This window comes from Lontra canadensis, unplaced genomic scaffold, assembly GCF_010015895.1.
Source record: "Lontra canadensis isolate GAN:19392208 unplaced genomic scaffold, GSC_riverotter_1.0 scaffold2, whole genome shotgun sequence".
NCBI classification, from domain to species: Eukaryota; Metazoa; Chordata; class Mammalia; order Carnivora; family Mustelidae; genus Lontra; species Lontra canadensis.
Genome location: NW_022630996.1, coordinates 19,213,455 through 19,232,936, shown reverse-complemented (window position 1 = coordinate 19,232,936; position 19,482 = coordinate 19,213,455). Strand labels below are relative to the sequence as shown.

Genomic DNA, 19,482 nt, shown 5'->3' with positions numbered 1-19,482 from the left:
TAGTGACTTACTTACCAATAATAATGCTTTAACCAGAATAACTCAATATGTTGTTCTCTCTATACAAGGATCAATAAAATTGTAAAATAGATGCAATAAACCAGATTCTTAAATATATACTAAATTAAGAAAAATAGTTAAGTGAATTTAACATTCTCAAGAGTATTATTTGCTTATAATTTCAAAAAATTACCACTTTTTTACTGTAATTTGAAAGACAGCTAAATAAAATTTTAGTCACCTCTCTTGAGAATTCATTTTTAATTATCATGCTTCTCTAATTAAAAATAAAAATAGCTTTGTAGCTCTTAGACCCATAGTTATATTTTGTGGTTTACAATGTTATTTCACTACAAAGAACACTTTTCGGGGCGCCTGGGTGGCTCAGTGAGTTAAAGCCTCTGCCCTCGGCTCAGGTCATGATACCAGGGTCCTGGAATCGAGCCCCGCATTGGGCTCTCTGCTCAGCGGGGAGCCTGCTTCCCTTCCTCTCTCTGCCTGCCTCTCTGCTTACCTGTGATCTCTGTCTGTTAAATAAATAAAATCTTAAAAAAAAAAAGAACACTTTTCAAATTATTTTCAATGCTTTCAATACTCTAAGCTTTTAATAAGAGTAGTTTTTAGTTTGATTATCTAGATTTGTTAACCAACTGTCTCTGAAAATGTAACAAAAAGCTTCCATGAGCTTGGAGAGGAAGAACATGCTGGCCAAGCAATTTATCACTTAGTCTCACAAGCCAAAAACACTTTGGCCTCCGTTAAAGCACTTTTGAGAGCTACAGTAGTTCCCCCTTATCCTCAGGGCATCCATTTTACACCCCCAATGGATGCCTGAAACTGCAGATAACACCAAACCCTATATATACTATGTTTTTTCCTAACCATGATAAAGTTTCATTTGTAAATTAAGCATAGTAAGATATTAACAATAATAAGAATATAGAACAATTATAACAATATAATAAGAGTTATATGAATGTGGTCTCTCTCTTTCTCAAAATATCTTTTTTTAAAAGATTTTATTTATTCACTTTAGAGATATAAAGACAGCGCAAGCAAGGGGAAGAGCAGAGGCAGAGTAACAAGCAGACTCTGGGCTGAGCAGAGAGCCCCACATGGTTCTCCATCCCACAACCCTGAGATCATGACCTGAGCTGAAATCAAGAGTCAGAAGCTTAACCTACTGAGTCACCCAGGTATTCCTCTCAAAATACCATATTGTACTGTACTCATCTTTCTTCTTATGATGTGAGATGATAAAGTGCCTACATCATGATAAAAAATGAGATCAATGACATAGGCATCAAGACATAATGTTAGGCTACTACTCACCTTCTGCCCACTTGTCAGAAGGAGGATCATCTTGACTGTAGGTAACTGAACCCACAGAAAGTGAAAATGTGGAGTAGGGGGGGAACTCCTGTACATTGAAAACAACCAGTTTGTTAGTGTCATGGGTGTAGAAATTCCATCTTTTTTTTTTTTTTGAAGATTTTACTTATTTATTTGATACAGAGAGAATGAGATCACAAGTACGCAGAGCAGCAGGCAGAGAGAGCGGGGGAAGCAGGCTCCCCACCGAGCAGAGAGCCCAGTACGGGGCTTGATCCCAGGACCCCGAGATCATGACCTGAGCCAAAGGCAGAAGCCCAACCCACTAAGCCACCCAGGTGCCCCTAGAAATTCCATCTTTTAATTATGAAGTTTAATTTTGGTTTTCCCAAGAATTTAGCAAAATTTCCAGTTTGATCAGCTACCTTTTTATTGTGGAGTGACTTAATCTCCCCTTCTCTCTTTGAAATATTCCTGCTAAGAATTAGCATGTACCAACAAACATGATGGCCTCATTTCTTTCCCTAAGCCAGTTTTTCATTAGCTTTGTAGAAATCCAAACAAATTTTATTTTTACCTTTTATTATATGTGCCATTCATACATTTTTAGTTTAGTACTGAAAACCCAGGGGTACCACTTTATTTTCCACATTACTGATTTTTTATTGTACCTAATTCATCTGCAGATTTTGGACCATGCAAAATGGCTTATCGGAGTTGAGATCAGCATGCATTCTACTGAAGCTTACTGGGTTTGAAGCATCAGCTATCCAAGATCTCTCTCATGGAACATCAGCTGTGGGCCCTATATTTTCATTTTCCCAACAGTTGGTGTAGTCATGGAGAATCACAGATAACTAAGCTGGAAGAGATTTTTAAAAATCATTTGGTTCCAACCATTTGTGCTATATTCCAATGTAACTCTTCCCAATTGCCATTAAACCACACTTCTAAATTCTCCTGTTCTATTGATCTTTCTAGTGAAATAGTTCTTGCATGTTGCCAACCTATTGGTAATTTTCATCTTTATCCTACTCCATTTCTCAGCAGCATTAGACAATAAATCATAATAGCTTTCTTGAACCACTCTCTTGACTTCGTTGCCATGACAGTGGCTGCTGCTTCTCATCTTACTTTTCTGGTTCCTTCTTTGACACCTGATTTCTAAACATCCTCTGTGCCCCAGGGATCAGACTTAAGCCCTTTTCTCTTTTTTCCATAGATAATTTCATCTTGTCCTGTGCTCTAAATACCATTTAGATTCTGTTGACTCTCAAATTTATATCTTTAGCGCTGAATATCCAGGAAATCCAGATCATGTGGTATGTCCATTTCCATCAATCAATCCAGACAGCTAATAGGCATCTGAAATTTTACATGTACAAAGAAACCAATTGGTTCCCACAATCCTTTCCCTTGCACTGTGAACTTACGCAGGCCACACAGACAATGGCAACCTCGGAATTCTTTATTTTCCCTTCAATCCCATGTGAAAATGCATCAGCCAAACATGTTAATGTTATTAGCAAAACTAATCCAAAATTTTAGTGGATTTATTATGTGTAAATTACCCCCTAAGTATATCTCCAAAGAAAAGCCACATGACCCTCTTTCTCTAGGCCATGAGAAATAAATGGTGAGTGGCATGGCAACATCTTCCAGAAATGAATTGTGGAGAATTGTTTTCTCTAATGTAGAGATACTCATGGTCTTACTTGCTGATAGAAATGAAAATATCAACCAAAAAATATCAAAGCTACTACTATTCACTAAGGACACAGAAGTTAAGGAAAAATCAACAAAATGGGTTTTTGTCATGAGAGACACTACAGATGAAAAGGACTCCCTGACTACTTTTTTTTTTTTTTTTTAAGACTGACTGATTGATTGATTTGACACAGAGAGAGAGAAAGCATGCAGGAGGAGGCAGAGGGAGAAGCTGACTCCCTGCTGAGCAGGGAGCCTGATGTGGGGCTCCATCCCAGGACCCTGGGATCATGACCAGAGCCAGAGGCAAATGCTTAAGGGACTGAACCACCCAGGCACCTCAACAACTCCCTGATTTCTATGAGAATCTTCACACCCCAAGGTTGTAGAGAATAAGGAAAAATAAACTAACAGAAACAAACTGAGTATGGGTTGCTCAATAAAAAGAAGCATTGATGTGGATTATCTAATTTAGGAACTTGGTGATAGCTAATGATGGGATTATGACTGAAATAAATGGGCAGCTCCTTGAATAAGGGAAATGCTGCGACAATAATAAGTATGTCCTATGAATTTCTATCCTAGTCTTCTGTATAGGGACCTGTGGTCATTTCCACAGAAACTCTATGATGGGAAAGAAAAATACTAAAAATTCTTGGTGACTTTGGACCCTGGATTTCACCTTGAATGAGCAGAAATGCCACAAAAGTGCTCTTTTAGAACAGGAGATTGTAGAGATAAGGTAATAAAGTGAGTGCTGATCTTAGTTCAAATATATATTAAACCTAGTATTCATTCCTGTGCTATACTGAATGTTTCAGTTTGAGTCCCAAGGGCAAACAGCACACTCAAATTAGTATAATTCTAGTTTTTATTTATTTGTTTTTAAACAAAGGGGCTAAATTCAAAGGCATACAAAGGTTGGAGAGGAACACAAAGGGAGGGAAACATGGGCTAACAACAGTGCAGTTTTTACCATCTCTAGGCCCAAAGGGATACGGGGAAGGAGGGATTCCCAGAAACTGAAGGTAAGATGGAAGTTTAGACAAAGCTTAGAGAAGAGCAACTTTCTATCAAGGGATATAGCTAGCGTGATTCGAACTCACAGAGGGGGAACCAGAAAAAGAAATACTCTGACTTTACGCCTTTGCAAAGAATCATTAGCTAAAACCAACCAGACATCAGAAGACTCAAAATTTCATGATGTGATTCATACAGGTCAGCCTCCTGGGAAGAGATCAGGATAGAAAAGGATGGAAAGTGAATCTGAAGGGGCAATATCAGGCACAGTCCAAAACTGACAGATTCTTCACGTTGGTCCCCTGACTCAAAAAGAAAGGGAAAATGTGAAGCAAGGGAAGATTCTAGAGATTTTTTTCTTCACAAAAACAATATATCAAAGGTAATATTCGTACTTTAAAGTTGTAGTTTTGGTGATTCTTATCACATTCTTATTTAACCATCTGGCTTGGCAGGGGCAGAAGTTAGATGCATTTTGGAGAATATTAATAGATTACCATAAGGTAGTCAACTGTTGGTCCAATTATGCTTTTCTCACTGAAGATTTTATTTCTACCTCTGGTGAATGGTAAGCAGATATTAACCTTAAAAATGACGTTTTGTCTTACCCAACGTAGTTGAAAACTCCAGAAATTTGATTACACTGAGCAGGGATAGTAATACAAATTCATAGTATTGTCTCAAGGATTTATGCCAAATAGAGCCAACAGCCTGCGGAATCTTGATTATCTTATCATGCTATAGGTTATCACTCACCTACTGATGACATTAAGCTGACAAGACTTAGAAGCCAGAGTTTGTTTGTGCCTCCAAAGCCCACATAGGAGAAGTACGTACCCAATGAAGGGTGGGAAATTCAAGGAAATACAAACTCCTGAAATGTCACTGAAGCTTTTGGAGGATCAATGAGTAGAGTAGCTGTCAACACCAAGGGACAAGTTGCTTCATCATAGATCACTTACTTTAAGAAAGACACACAATGCTTATTAGACTACTTACTATTTTGATGATGGAGTATAGCTTTGTGTAATTCAAAAAGGCAAAAATTCAGTATATAAATATGAAAGTGTGCATTTATCAATATTTTGAGGTAGAACGAAGGCTTTCTTTGTGCAAAAAAAATGGGCTTTGTTTTTCTTTGCTTAGATTATCATTTTCTTTTTTATAACCATATTTAAGCTTTTCTAAACTGGGTGAGAACTTGGAAACACTTGCAAAACAATTTAAGTGCAGAGATCTTTACAGACATAGATTTCCCCCAGTTTTTATTGTCTCATACCTAATTGATCATAATTTTAAAGAATTTAATTTTATTAAGTATTTCCATACATTTAACTTAGTTTTTTTCTTTTAAAGATTTTATTTACTTATTTGACATAGAGAGAGATAGCAAGAGAGGGACTACAAGTTGTGGGGGGTGTGATGTGAGAGGGAGAAGTAGTCTTCCCATTGAGCAGAAAGCCTGATGCAGGGCTGGATCCCAGGACCCTAGGATCATGACCTGAGCTGAAGACAGATGCTTAAGGTGCCCCCATTTAACTTAGTTTTTCAAGAATCAACTTTCTTTTCACATTCATATTTCACTTAGTTTATATAATAATTAACAAGCAATTTTCGATAGAAGCACTATATACACAAATAGGTATCAGAATAAGTACAATGGAATTTCGGCAAGCATATAACAACTCAGTTAGTAGACATAAAAGTGCATATATAAAAGCATTTGTTAATTTTGCAAATAGGTAGAAGTTAAGTGGAGATAGGTTAACCAAGACCAAGAGAAGGGGAGTGTGTAAGCAGCTTTACTGCTTAACCCTTATAGTCCAATAGATTCAATGGTGCTGAAATTGTTTGTGGCAGATTGGAATACTCTATGGCTCTTAAAGAACCCCATATTTTAGTGGTCCAACCAACTACCTAGTGGCAGGCTAATTACATTGAACAGCTTCTCTCATTCTCATGAGAATAGATATTTATTTTGGAATTAAAAAAACACCCAAAACAAATAGACTTACTAATACCATTGTGCATATGGGGAAAACATTAAGTGTTGACCTAGGCTATTTAATAGAAAATAAGATATTGACACACAGTAGGAACAGAAAGGAGTATGAACAAAACCCAACTGGTTCCCTGGGGAACCTCATGGTATTTGACCCAGTGATAGATGTAAGAATAGATAAGATGGCTAGGAGAGTGTAAACATATATTGGATGTATAAAGGTTTTACTTACTCTTTAACTTTGGTAGAAGCTAAAGTGGAGTATATAACCCTACCCCTCGCTTTTTGGCAGCTAAACATAGACCAGATCTAGTTCAGCTGTAGAGATGCTTTAGTTTCAGATATTTAACTTTGATACTGCTGGGGAGGAAAAATTTTCTTGTACCCTTCAAAGATTCTTCCAGCTAGTTTGAGGATTAATTTGACAGGAGACAGAAAAACAGGAGAAAATAAAATTTAATTTTCTATATACAGGAACCCCATATACATGAGAGATTCAAAGACTGAAAGGTAAAATGAGGCATATGTGCCATCCTGAGTTAAGGAATGTCATAGGGCCGTGGGGATTCAAAGGGGAGGAGGGCAATTCACAGGGCACTGTGAATTCACAGAGCATTGAAGAACAAATAATTTGGTAATTAGCTGTTTGCTCAGCCATATATATGGGCCACTCAGTTAAAATATATCTCTAGTAATAATTTATTCTGGGAAAGACACTCAGTTTAGATTTTTCTATATAGTTAAGAGAGGGGCAAAAGTTTCTCTCAAGCTTACAGGGTCTCAGTTGCCTTCAGCTCAATAGTACACCTACTATTGCAAAAATAGCTTAAGGCATACTTTTTTTTTTTTTCTTATTGATTTTAATTCAGCCTAGTATTTATTGAGCTACTACAGCTCAAAGTAGTCCACATGCTGAAGTGGCACATTTTGGGAATACTTGCACTGAACCCATTCAAGGTTATGAGGTAAAGGCAGGGGTACTTGTTAATGTTTATTTTTGTGGTGATGCTCAGCACTTGTGAGGCCAATGGTATGGCAGCAGTGGTTCAATCATTGCTGCAGTGAGTAGCAGAAAGTCAGCAAACATCTAATTGCCGTGCTCCTTGACCTCCCATGGCCTTTACTTATTTCTAAGCTTGCTTATTTGCATACCAGCTGATTCTTTGGGCTTTCTGTAAATCCTTTTATAAATTCCTCCTCTGAAATAGTGGGCCAAAGCTAGATTCTTTTGTTTGCAATTATGAATTCTGATTTGGCAGTGTATTTTAAACACACAAACATATTTCGCCTTTCACAACAGACATAGACTTAGTACATTTATGTGGCAGGAATGCCAACTAGGCTGAAACTGAAGACAATTTAAGCAAGAATAGAGTTGTAAGTTTACTTGAGATTTTATTTCCTTTTTTAATGATATTCGCCTAATCCATTTGTATGCTTGCACAACAACTACTCTATATATTAGCTACTATTTTTACAAATGTTTAGAATTAATATTTACAAAGTTGGCCTGGAGTTTTTCCTTTTCAATATTCTGCTAGAATTAAATATATTTTAACCTTAAGAATAAAAGTACACCTACTATTGCAAAAATAGCTTATGGCATTTTTTTTTTTTTTTGCTTATTGGTTTTAATTCAGCCTAATATTTATTGAGCTACTATAGCCTTCTCATTGGCTTAATTTGCATTGTTTTTTTTCTAGTATATGAACCCGAACATTGAAAAATTTTTGTTTACATTTACGTTTCTTCTTCTGCAAATTATCTTTAAAGTATGGAAGATTTTGTGTATGTTACCCCTATTTCTCCCCATTTTATTAGCCTCTTAAATTTACTTTTATACTTTTTGCCATATGATATGAAAGTTTAAGTTGCTATTTTAGTGAACACAATAATCTTTTCTTGGTATTTTTCTTCTTTATTTTTGATCCTGGGCCTTGATTACACTGCCACTACCCTTTGTCCCTTAATCACAGGGGAGTAATAACAGCTTCCTGCTGTTGCTACATTTTGCATTACCTTTTTGGTTTTTCAGCTATACCATCATAGGAAAAATCAATTTTCTTTTCTTTTTTTTTTTTCTTTTAAAGATTTTATTTATTTATTTGACAGACAGAGATCACAAGTACGCAGAGTGGCAGGTAGAGAGAGAGAGAGAGGGGAAAGCAGGCTCCCTGTTGAGCAGAGAGCCGGACGTGGGGCTTGATCCCAGGACCCTGGGATCATGACCTGAGCCTAATGCAGAGGCTTTAACCCACTGAGCCACCCAGGTGCCCCTCAATTTTCTTTATTAAACTTTCTTTGTTTAAAATCTTTAGATGGGGAGGCACTTTTAATTAACTGGAAAACCTCTGGACTTTGTTTCTCTAAATAGTATAAGAAATGAATTTAACTTGGTCATTTTTTTTAACAATTTGACTAGTTGTTACGAAAAGAGTTGTTTAAACATCCAATGTTATATGAGAATTACAAATGCCTGTAATTTGTTATTACACTTAATAAATCTGTTTCTGTACTTACAACCTTTTCCATTAGAGTATGTCTATATTTATGCCCTTCAACAGTTTGTTTATAATCTGATAATATCTGGAAGTTTAACATTGTCACTATTTGATGTGGTTTTCAGAATTAACTTTGTTATTTTCTTCCATTTATATTATTTCATTATATTTTTCCATTATATTATTCTCTCAGAAAAATTGCTATCATTTTTGTTAAATCTGATAAGGAATCCTTTAGGATATTTGTAAGAGCGGATTTACTGTAGAAAGAACAAACATCTTTATAATAGTCTTTTTTAAAGATAAATTTTTAATTTTTTATTAACATATAATGTATTATTAGTCCCAGGGGTACAAGTCTGTGAATTGCCAGGTTTGCACACTTCACAGCACTCACCATAGCACATACCCTCCCCAATGTCCATAACCCAACCACCCCTACCTCCACCACCACCCCGCAACCCTGTTTGTTTTGTGAGATTAAGAGTCTCTTATGGTTTGTCTCCCTCCCAATCGCATCTTGTTTCATTTTTTCCCTTCCCTACCCCCCAAATTCCCTACATTGCCTCTCAAATTCTTCATATCAGGAGGATTATATGATAATTGTCATTCTCTGATTGACTTATTTCACTGAGCATAATACCCTCTAGTTCCATCCACGTTGTTGCAAAAATAGCAAGATTTCACTTATTTGATGGCTGCATAGTATTCCATGGTATATACACACCACATCTTCTTTATCCATTCATCTGTTGATGGACATCTAGGTTCTTTCCATAGTTTGGCTATTGCGGACATTGCTGCTATAAACATTCGGGTGCATGTGCCCCTTCAGATCACTACATTTGTATCTTTAGGGTAAATACCCAGTAGTATGATTGCTGGGTCATAGGGTAGCTGTATTTTCAACTTTTTGAGGAAACTCCATGCTGTTTTCCAGAGTGGTTGCACCAGCTTGCATTCCCACCAACAGTGGAGGAGGGTTCCCCTTTCTCCGCATCCTTGCCAGCATCTGTCATTTCCTGACTTGTTAATTTTAGCCATTCTGACTGGTGTGAAGTGGTATCTCATTGTGGTTTTGATTTGTACTCTCCTGATGCCGAGTGATGTGGATCACTTTTTCATGTGTCTGTTGGCCATCTGGATGTCTTCTTTGCAGAAACATCTGTTCATGTCCTCTACCCATTTCTTGATTGGATTATTTGCTCTTTGGGTGTTAAGTTTGATAAGTTCTTTATAGACTTTTGGATACTAGTCGTTTATCTGATATGTCATTTGCAAATATCTTCTCCCATTCTGTCAGTTGTCTTTTGGTTTTGTTGACTGTTTCCTTTGCTGTGCAAAAGCTTTTGATCTTGATGAAGTCCCAATAGTTCATTTTTGCCCTTGCTTCCCTTGCCTTTGGTGATGTTTCTAGGAAGAAGTTGCTGCGACTGAGGTTGAAGAGGTTGCTGCCTGTGTTCTCCTCAAGGATTTTGATGGATTCCTGTCTCACAATGAGGTCCGTCATCCATTTGGAGTCTATTTTCATGTGTTGTGTAGGGAAATGGTCCAGTTTCATTTTTCTGCATGTGGCTGTCCAGTTTTCCCAACACCATTTGTTGAAGATACTGTCTTTTTTCCATTGGACATTCTTTCCTGCTTTGTCAAAGATTAGTTGACCATAGAGTTGAGGGTCTATGTCTGGGCTCTCTATTCTGTTCCATTGATCTATGTGTCTGTTTTTGTGCCAGTACCATACTGTCTTGATGATGACAGCTTTGTAATAGAGCTTGAAGTCTGGAATTGTGATGCCACCAACTTTGGCTTTCTTTTTCAACATTCCTCCAGCTATTCAAGGTATTTTCTCTTCCATATAAATTTTAGGATTATTTGTTCTATTTCTTTGGAAAAAAAATGGATGGGATTTTGATAGGGATTGCATTAAACGCGTAGATTGCTTTAGGTAGCGTAGACATTTTCACAATATTTGTTCTCCCAATCCAGGAGCATGGAACATTTTTCCATTTCTTTGTGTCTTCCTCAGTTTCTTTCATGAGTACTTTATAGTTTTCTGACTACAATTCTTTTCCTCTTTGGTTAGGTTTATTCCTAGGTATCTTATGGTTTGAGGTGCAGTTGTAAATGGGATTGACTCCTTAATTTCTCTTCCTTCTGTCTTGTTGTTGGTGTATAGAAATGCAACTGATTTCTGTGCATTGATTTTATATCCCGACACTTTACTGAATTCCTGTACAAGTTCTAGAAGATTTGGAGTGGAGTCTTTTGGGTTTTCCACATAAAATATCATATCATCTACAAAGAGTGATAGTCTGACTTCTTCTTTGCCGATTTGTATGCCTTTAATTTCTTTTTGTTGTCTGATTGCTGAGGCGAGGGCTTCTAGTAATATGTTGAATAGCAGTGTTGATAATAGACATCCCTGCTGTGTTCCTGACCTTAGCGGAGAAGCTCTCAGTTTTTCTCCATTGAGAATGATATTCTCTGTGGGTTTTCCATAGATGGCTTTGATGATATTGAGGCATGTGCCCTCTGTCCCTACACTCTGAAGAGTTTTGATCAAGAAAGGATGCTGTACTTTGTCAAATGCTTTTTCAGCATCTATTGAGAGTATCATATGGTTCTTGTTCTATCTTTTGTTAATGTATTGTTGACATTGATTGATTTGTGGGTGTTGAACCAACTTTGCAGCCCTGGAATAAATCCCACTTGGTCATGGTGAATAATCTTTTTAATGTACTGTCGGATCCTATCGGCTAGTATTTTGGTGAGAATTTTTGCATCTGTGTTCGTCAAGGATATTGGTCTTTAGTTCTCTTTTTTGATGGGGTTTTTGTCTGGTTTTAGGATCAAGGTAATGCTGGCCTCATAAAATGAGTTTGGAAGCTTCCTTTCCATTTCTATTTTTTGGAACAGTTTCAGGAGAATAGGAATTAATTCTTCATTAACTGCTTGGCAGAATTCCCTAGGGAAGCCATCTGACCCTGGACTCTTATTTTCTGGGAGATTTTTGATGACTGCTTCAATATCCTTACTGGTTATGGGTTTGTTCAGGTTTTCTATTTCTTCCTACTTCAGTTTTGATAGTTTATATTTCTCTAGGAATGCATCCATTTTTTCCAGATTGTCAAATTTGCTGGCGTATAGTTGTCCATAATATGTTCTTATAATTGTTTGTATTTCTTTGGTGTTGGTTGTGATCTCTCCTCTTTCATTCATGATTTTATTTATTTGGGTCCGTTCTCTTTTCTTTTTGATAAGTCTGGCCAGGGGTTTATCAATCTTATTAATTCTTTCAAAGAACCAGCTCCCAGTTTCATTGACTTGTTCTCCTGCTTTTTTGGTTTCTATTTCATTGATTTCTGCTCTGATATTTATTATTTCCCTTCTCCTGCTGGGTTTAGGCTTTCTTTGCTATTCTTTCTCCAGCTCATTTAGGTGTAGGGTTAGGGTGTGTATTTGAGACCTTTCTTGTTTCTTGAGAAGGGCTTGTATCGCTATATATTTTCCTCTAAGGACTGCCTTTGCTGTGTCCCACAGATTTTGAACAGTTGTGCTTTCATTATCATTTGTTTCCATGATTTTTTTTTTTCAATTCTTCTTTAATTTCCTGGTTGACCCATTCATTCTTTAGTAGGATGCTCTTTAGCCTCCATGTATTTGAGTTCTTTCCAAATTTCCTCTTGTGATTAAGTTCTAGCTTCAGAGCCTTGTGGTCTGAAAATATGCAGGGAATGATCCTAATCTTTTGGTACCAGTTGAGACCTGATTTGTGACCCAGAATGTGATTTATTCTGGAGAATGTTCCATGTGCACTAGAGAAGAATGTGTATTCTGTTGCCTTGGGATGGAATGTTCTGAATATATCTGTGATGTCCATCTGATCCAGCGTGTCATTTAAGGCCTTTATTTCCTTGTTGATCTTTTGCCTGCATGATCTGTCCATTTCAGTGAGGGGGTTGTTAAAGTCCCCTTCTATTATTATATTCTTGTCAATGTGTTTCTTTGATTTTGTTATTTGTTGGTTTATATAGTTGGCTGCTCCCATGTAGGGGCATAAAATTGTTAGATCTTCTTGTTGGACAGACTCTTTGAATATGATATAGTGTCCTTCCTCATCTCTTATTATAGTCTTTGGCTTAAAGTCTAATTTATCTGATATAATGATTGCCACCCCAGCTCTCTTTTGATGTCCATTATTACAGTAAATTGTTTTCCACCCTCTCACTTTAAATCTGGAGGTGCTTTGGGTCTAAAATGAGTTTCTTGTAGACCGCATATTGATTGATTTTGTTTTTTTGTCCATTCTGATACCCTGTGTCTTTTGATTGGGGCATTTAGCCCATTTACATTCAGGGTAACTATTGAGAGATATGAATTTAGTGCCATTGTATTGCCTGTAAGGTGACTGTTCTCATATATTGTCTCTGTTCCTTTCTGGTCTACTACTTTTAGGGTCTCTCTTTGCTTAGAGGACCCCTTTCAATATTTCCTGTAGAGCTGGTTTGGTGTTTGCAAATTCTTTCAGTTTTTGTTTGTCCTGGAAGCTTTTAATCTCTCCTTCTATTTTCAATGATAGCCTAGCTGGATATAGTATTCTTGGCTGCATGTTTTTCTCGTTTAGTGCTCTGCATATATCATGCCAGTTCTTTCTGGCCTGCCTGGTCTCTGTGGATAAGTCCGCTGCCAATCTAATATTTTTACCATTGTATGTTACAGACTTTTTGTCCCGCGCTGCTTTCAGGATTTTCTCTTTGTCGCTAAGACTTCTAAGTTTTACTATTAGATTATGGGGTGTGGACCTATTCTTATTGATTTTGAGGGGTTTCTCTGCACCTCCTGGATTTTGATGCTTGTTCCCTTTTCCATATTAGGGAAATTCTCTACAATAATTCACTCCAATATACCTTCTGCCCCCTCTCTCTTTCTTCTTCTTCTGGAATCCCAATTATTCTAATATTGTTTTGTCTTATGGTATCACTTATCTCTTGAATTCTCCCCTTGTGGTCCAGTAGTTGTTTGTCTCTCTTTTGCTCAGCTTCTTTATTCTCTGTCATTTGGTCTTCTATATCATTAATTCTTTCTTCTGCCTCATTTATCCTAGCAGTAAGAGCCTCCATTTTTTATTGCACCTCATTAATAGCTTTTTTGATTTCAGCTTGGTTTAATTTTAGTTCTTTTATTTCCCCAGAAAGGGATTTTATTTCTCTGGACAGCGTTTCTCTAATATCTTCCATGCCTTTTTTGAGCCTAGCTAGCACCTTGAGAATTGTCATTTTGAACTCTAGATCTGACAGGTTACCAATGTCTGTCTTGATTAGGTCCCTAGGCTTAAGTATTGCCTCTTGTTCTTTTTTTGTTTTGTTTTGAGTTTTTCTGCCTTGTCATTTTATCCATATAAGAATATATGAATGAGGGGCACCTGGGTGGCTCAGTGGGTTAAGCCTCTGCCTGCGGCTCAGGTAAAGGTCTCTTGGTCCTGGGATCAAGCCCCACATCAGGCTCTCTGCTCAGCAGGGAGCCTGCTTCCCCACTCTCTCTCTGCCTGCCTCTCTGCCTACTTGTGATCTCTCTCTGTGTCAGTTAAATAAATAAATAATCTTTAAAAAAAAGAATATGTGAATCAGAGAATAAAATACTAAAAAGGTGGCAAAGACCCCAGGAAAATATACATAATCAAATCAGAAGAGACTCCAAACTGGGGGGAGAAGAAAGGCAGTAAAAAGAATATATATATATATATATATATACACACATATACACGTATATATATATGAAAGGGGGTAAAAGAATATATATATATATATATATATACATATATATATATATATATATATATATATTAGACTGGTGAATAGAACAGAGACACCCACTTGATTTTGGGTGTATTTTGGTCTCTTATAAGAATCTACCTCCCAAAATTTTAAAGAAAGAAAATCTTATATATTTAGAGAATATAGAAAAAAAATAATATAATATATATTTTTATGAATTTACATATAAATATATTAAAAGCTTATATATTATTTATTATTATATTATATATGCAAAAACATATATATATACAAAATAAGGGTAAACATGATGAAGGGATGGAATATGACTGTAAAGATGAAAATTTAAAAAATTCTAAAAGAATTGATAAGATAAGTTGGTTGGAGAAAGAAAGAAAAAAAAAGGATGGGGGGAAGAGAAGGTGCTCAGGGTGGAGACTAGAAGCAAGCCCTGTGCTAGATTTAGGGTATATTTTGATCTATGAGAAGAAATTGTATACAAAATTTTTTAGAAAAAAAACCCCTATATGTACATGAAAAATAGGTTAAACACAATGAAGGATAAAATGTGACTATAATGAAGGCTTATTTATTTTTTTTATAACGAAAGTTTTAAAAGATTTTTTTTAGAAAGGTATTGTTAAGATAAACTAGCCAAAAAGCATTTAAAAAGGAAAGAGAAAAGTTAAAAAAATTAGAATAAGAATAGCCTAGAATAAGAAAAAATAAAATTAAAAAAATTTAATTAACTTTGGAAGACTAAAGGATCATGGGGGGAAAGCCATGAATTCCATGCATTGCCTTTCCCCTAGCTCAGGAGGTCTGCTGTTCACTCTCCTTGAATGGTAGCTTGGTCTTGGCTGGATATTCTTGCTGATCTTCTGGGGGAGGGGCCTGTTGTAGTGATTCTCAAATGTCTGCCTGAGGTGGAATTGCACCACCCTTGCCAGAGGCCGGGCTGAGTAATCTGCTCCAGTTCACTCTCGGGAGTTTTTGTTCCCTGAATGTTTTCAGTAGAGCTCTGGAGGATGGCAATGAAACTGGCAGCCTCCCAATCTCCAGCCCAGAGGAGTTGAGAGCTCAGGGCCCCACTCCTCAGTGTGCCCTCACAGTAAAGGGCTCAATCACTCCTGTTTCCCTGGTCTCCATCTGTGCTGTGGGCTCACCTGACCTGTGACTGAGCATTTCTGTCTCTGGCACACAGCCCCATTTGGAGTCTCCAAATCCAGCAGATTCCTGCCTCCAGAGGAGGAAGGTGAGTGTCCTTGCATCTGCCACTTGTGGGGTCCCTGCTCAAAGAGCAGTGGACTGAGTGTGCCGCGGATCATGGTTTAAGGTAACCCCTAGCTGCGAGCTCACTCTTCAGCTCTGTTTATATAGCCAGCTTCCCCATTCCGATACCTGAGGGCTCTGCCACACTCAGACACCCCCTTTCTTTCAGTGACCCTGCAGGTTCTAAGACCACACTGTCCCTCTGAGGGCTCCACCCCTGCTTAGCCTCTGGAGCGATGTCCCTCAGTGGAGCAGACTTCTAAAAGTTCTGATTTTGTGCTCCATGGCTCTACCACTTGCCGGGAGCTGGCCTCTTCCTCTGCGGTCTATCTTCCCGTTGCTTCAAATTCACTTCTCCACATGTCCTACCTTTCAGAAAGTGGTCAATTTTCTGTTCCTAGAATTGCTGCTCTTCTTCTCTTCGATCTCCTGTTGTGTGTGTAGGTGTTTGGAATGGTTTGATACCTATCTAGCTGAACTCCTGGTATCTGATGTCATTTCAGTCTGCTACTCCTCTGCCACCTTGCCTCTCCTCATAAGGCTCCATTATTAACATCCCCTTCCAGAATGGTGCATTGTTGCAACTGATGGACCTACACATCATCACCCAAAGTCCATAATTTATTTACATTATGGTTCATTCTCAGTGGTGTACATTCTGTAGTTATGGGTGAATGTATAATGACATATATCTACTATAATAGCATCTTATTACATATTTTAAATATACAAAACACATAATTTATTCCCAAGTATGCATGAGCCAGCTCTATCAATTCTACCATTCCTCTATTTTTTACTTAAAATTTAGAAAATGAAAAAATACATTATATACTACTGAAACCTCCTACAGACCATTTGTCAATCACATTTTCCTTCCTCCTCTGCTCCCAGAAATAGTAACTCACTTGAATTTGTTGTTTATCAATCCTATGCATTATTCATACCATTACTTTACATGTACTTATTCACAATGAATATATTATGTTGTGTGTTTCCACAGTTTTTATGTGACATCATACTATACGTGACATCTGTAACCTCTGTGTCATTTCTGCTTGTTTTCATTTCAAAAGGTGTATCTGCATTTAAGAGGTAGTATATTTTCATTTATGTCTGTGAATAGCTAAACATTGTTGTTTTTAAAGTTATTATCTGATCTTTCTAATAACTCTTATAATAAATTCATGATCTGATTTTTATTTTTATGGCTGGCTTTCCTCATGAGCATTCTGTTTTGTTTGCTGACTTATTTCATTGCATTTTTATACCTTTTCTGTCTTCCCCTCCCTTCCCCAATCTGACAGCCCATCCCCTTTCCTCTCCTTTTATCTCTCTCTTCTCTTTGGAGGATTCAGAAAATTGCCATTGCTTTTACTGGGATCTTTGCTTCAGACCAGATCCTACTGTGCCTCCTAATGTTTCAACCCACCCACAACCCCACAATGACATCATTTATTATTCCTTCAGTCTTTTGTAACAGGATCCCTGGAGCAAAGGCCAATGGAGTATGTCAACTACAATGTTTTCATCAAAAAGAGATTAATTTTTCTCACATAAGAGAAATTCTGGACATAGGCTATCTATGAATTCATAGATGTCCAAGCTTTTTCCAACCTTCTGCTTCCCCATTGTTAGGATGTGATTTTCATCCTTAAAGACTCCAGAGAGCTCTTTTACTTCCATGCCTCCTGAGGGAGAAAGGGGAGTGAAAAGAGCAAAGGTCAATAGAGCATACCAGCTGTACTTACACTTGTACAAAAATTGCTGGAAATTCCACTAAGTGTTTTCCACTTATCTTCTAGGTGCCATTATTTGTGTGTGTGACAAATTCATCTCCACAGGACTCTGAGGAGACAAGTATTTTTAATTGAATGTATTTTTCATCTGAGAAAAATCAGGAACCATAAGGAAGAAGGGGAGAGGGAACATTGTGTGGGAAACTAGCACTGATTTGACAGAGATGTTGAGGTTACTATGGATTTAACCTCGAAGCAGGGAGCCCGATGTGGGCTCGATCCCAGAACCCCGGGATCATGGCCTGAGCCAAAGTCAGACACTTAACGAATGAGCCCCCTGAGTGCCCCTTTTCTTTGATTTTCTGTTTTGCTGGGAAGTTCACGGCTCTTTCACTTGGCCTTTCTTACAATAAACATTTAGGGTCAGCCAGCTAAGTATCTGCTCACTTGGCTATGTCCCTATTCTCTCATCTCTTCCTGGCCTACAGCTTCCTCTTTTCTTCTTTTTTCTTTTTCTTTATTTTTAAGATTTTATTTATTTATTTATTTATTTATCTATTTATTTATTTATTTAGGGGGGAGAGTGAGCAAGAGTGAGTGAGCACCAGCTGGGGAAGGGGCAGAGGGAGAGGGACAAGCAGACTCCCTGCTGATCTGGGAGACTGACGTGGGGCTGGACACAGGGCTGGACACAGGGCTTGATTCCAGGACCCTGAGATCATGACCAGAGCTCAAGACAGATGCTTAACCTACTGAGCCACCCAGGTGCCCCTGGGGCTATAGCTTTGTATAAAGGAGGATTGGTAATTCCTGCTGGAAGGATTTTTACATTTTTTTTAAAGGATGTTCAAAAATAAGAGAAGAATATGTGTAGAGACCCTCAAAGCCCAAGATATTCACCATTTGGTTCTTTGTGAGAAAGCTTCATGTCCCTATTTTAAAGCTCCTGGCTCAAGCTCCAGCAGGCTTTCCCCTCATCTTCTTTTTAACTCTAGCTACTAGATATTGTGGAACATTTTTATTTTCCCATTACTCTATAGAAATTATGTTATCTACTCTTACTTTCTGCTTTAGCTTGGAAGCCCAACATCCCTGCAACTTCATCCTACTTGTTATATTATACACACACATACACATCTACACACACATGTGTTTATGACTATGTGTATATATATATTGTAATGAGAGTGAATGACTCATGTATCCCAGTTTTGAGTCAACCAACAGATGGCAATTTGCTGGCTGCAGAAACTGCTTCAGTAGGTCCAGGGAACATGAACTCAAGGCTTTGGTTAATTAAGGTAGGAAGTGTTCTCTCCAGCTAGATAGAAAAGAGGAAACATAAAGCTCCAATGCTTCTTGCAGACCTCTCACGATCAGGGTGAAATCAGTCTTAGAGCAAAACTGACATTGTGAGGGGCAGAGGAGGCAGTAGAGGAAACAGAGTAAACCAATCACAAATTCTTTCCTGCCTCTGGATTTCCAGTTATGTCCTTACTGTTTTAAATTTTGCCACTCAGAGTGGTTCATGGACCAGCAGCATTACTATTGTTTGAGAATTGTTTGAGGCCAAGACTCTGAGACCCCATCCTAGACCAACAAAATCACATTCTATATTTAATTGGAATCTCTGAGTGATTAGCAGACATCAACATTTTAGAAGTATTTCTATAGCCGTCACTCTCAGATATGGTTTGTGGGTTCCTGAGGATTTTCAAAGCTTTTCTGTAGGGTCTGAGAAGTCAAACCTGATTTCATAATTATAATAAGACATGATTTTCCCTCTTTGCTGTACCCACTACTAGAGTCTTCATATTCCTAGTGAGAAATAATGCAGAAGGGAGATTTTCTCCCTTTTTACTTTATAGTGGACTTATGCAGTTCCTGGTTTTTGGGCGTATTTGTCTCTTCTTATGCCAGTGATGTGATTATACTTGGAAGAGACCACTTTTAGTCCATGCAGTTTAGGTGTGGATAACCATCTGCCCCTACTGCTCTCCCTCTAGGTAATATAAGGAGAGACAATCTAAATTTGGCCAATTAACTCACTTAATTCTCTTGGTCAGTGATTGATTCAGAAATTGGCATATGATTCATGTTGGTACACTCAGAAGAAATCCCAACCCCCCTTTTTC

At 37.6% G+C, this 19,482-nt stretch overlaps 1 long non-coding RNA gene across 1 annotated transcript; it reads left to right on the top strand.

The window, feature by feature from the left end:
• Nucleotides 1-1,145: 1,145 nt before the first annotated feature.
• LOC116875006 lies at nt 1,146-2,292 on the top strand. The gene is made up of 2 exons (XR_004384116.1): nt 1,146-1,196; nt 2,019-2,292. It is a non-coding gene; the product is annotated as an uncharacterized LOC116875006 (long non-coding RNA).
• The last annotated feature ends 17,190 nt before the right edge of the window (nt 2,293-19,482 follow it).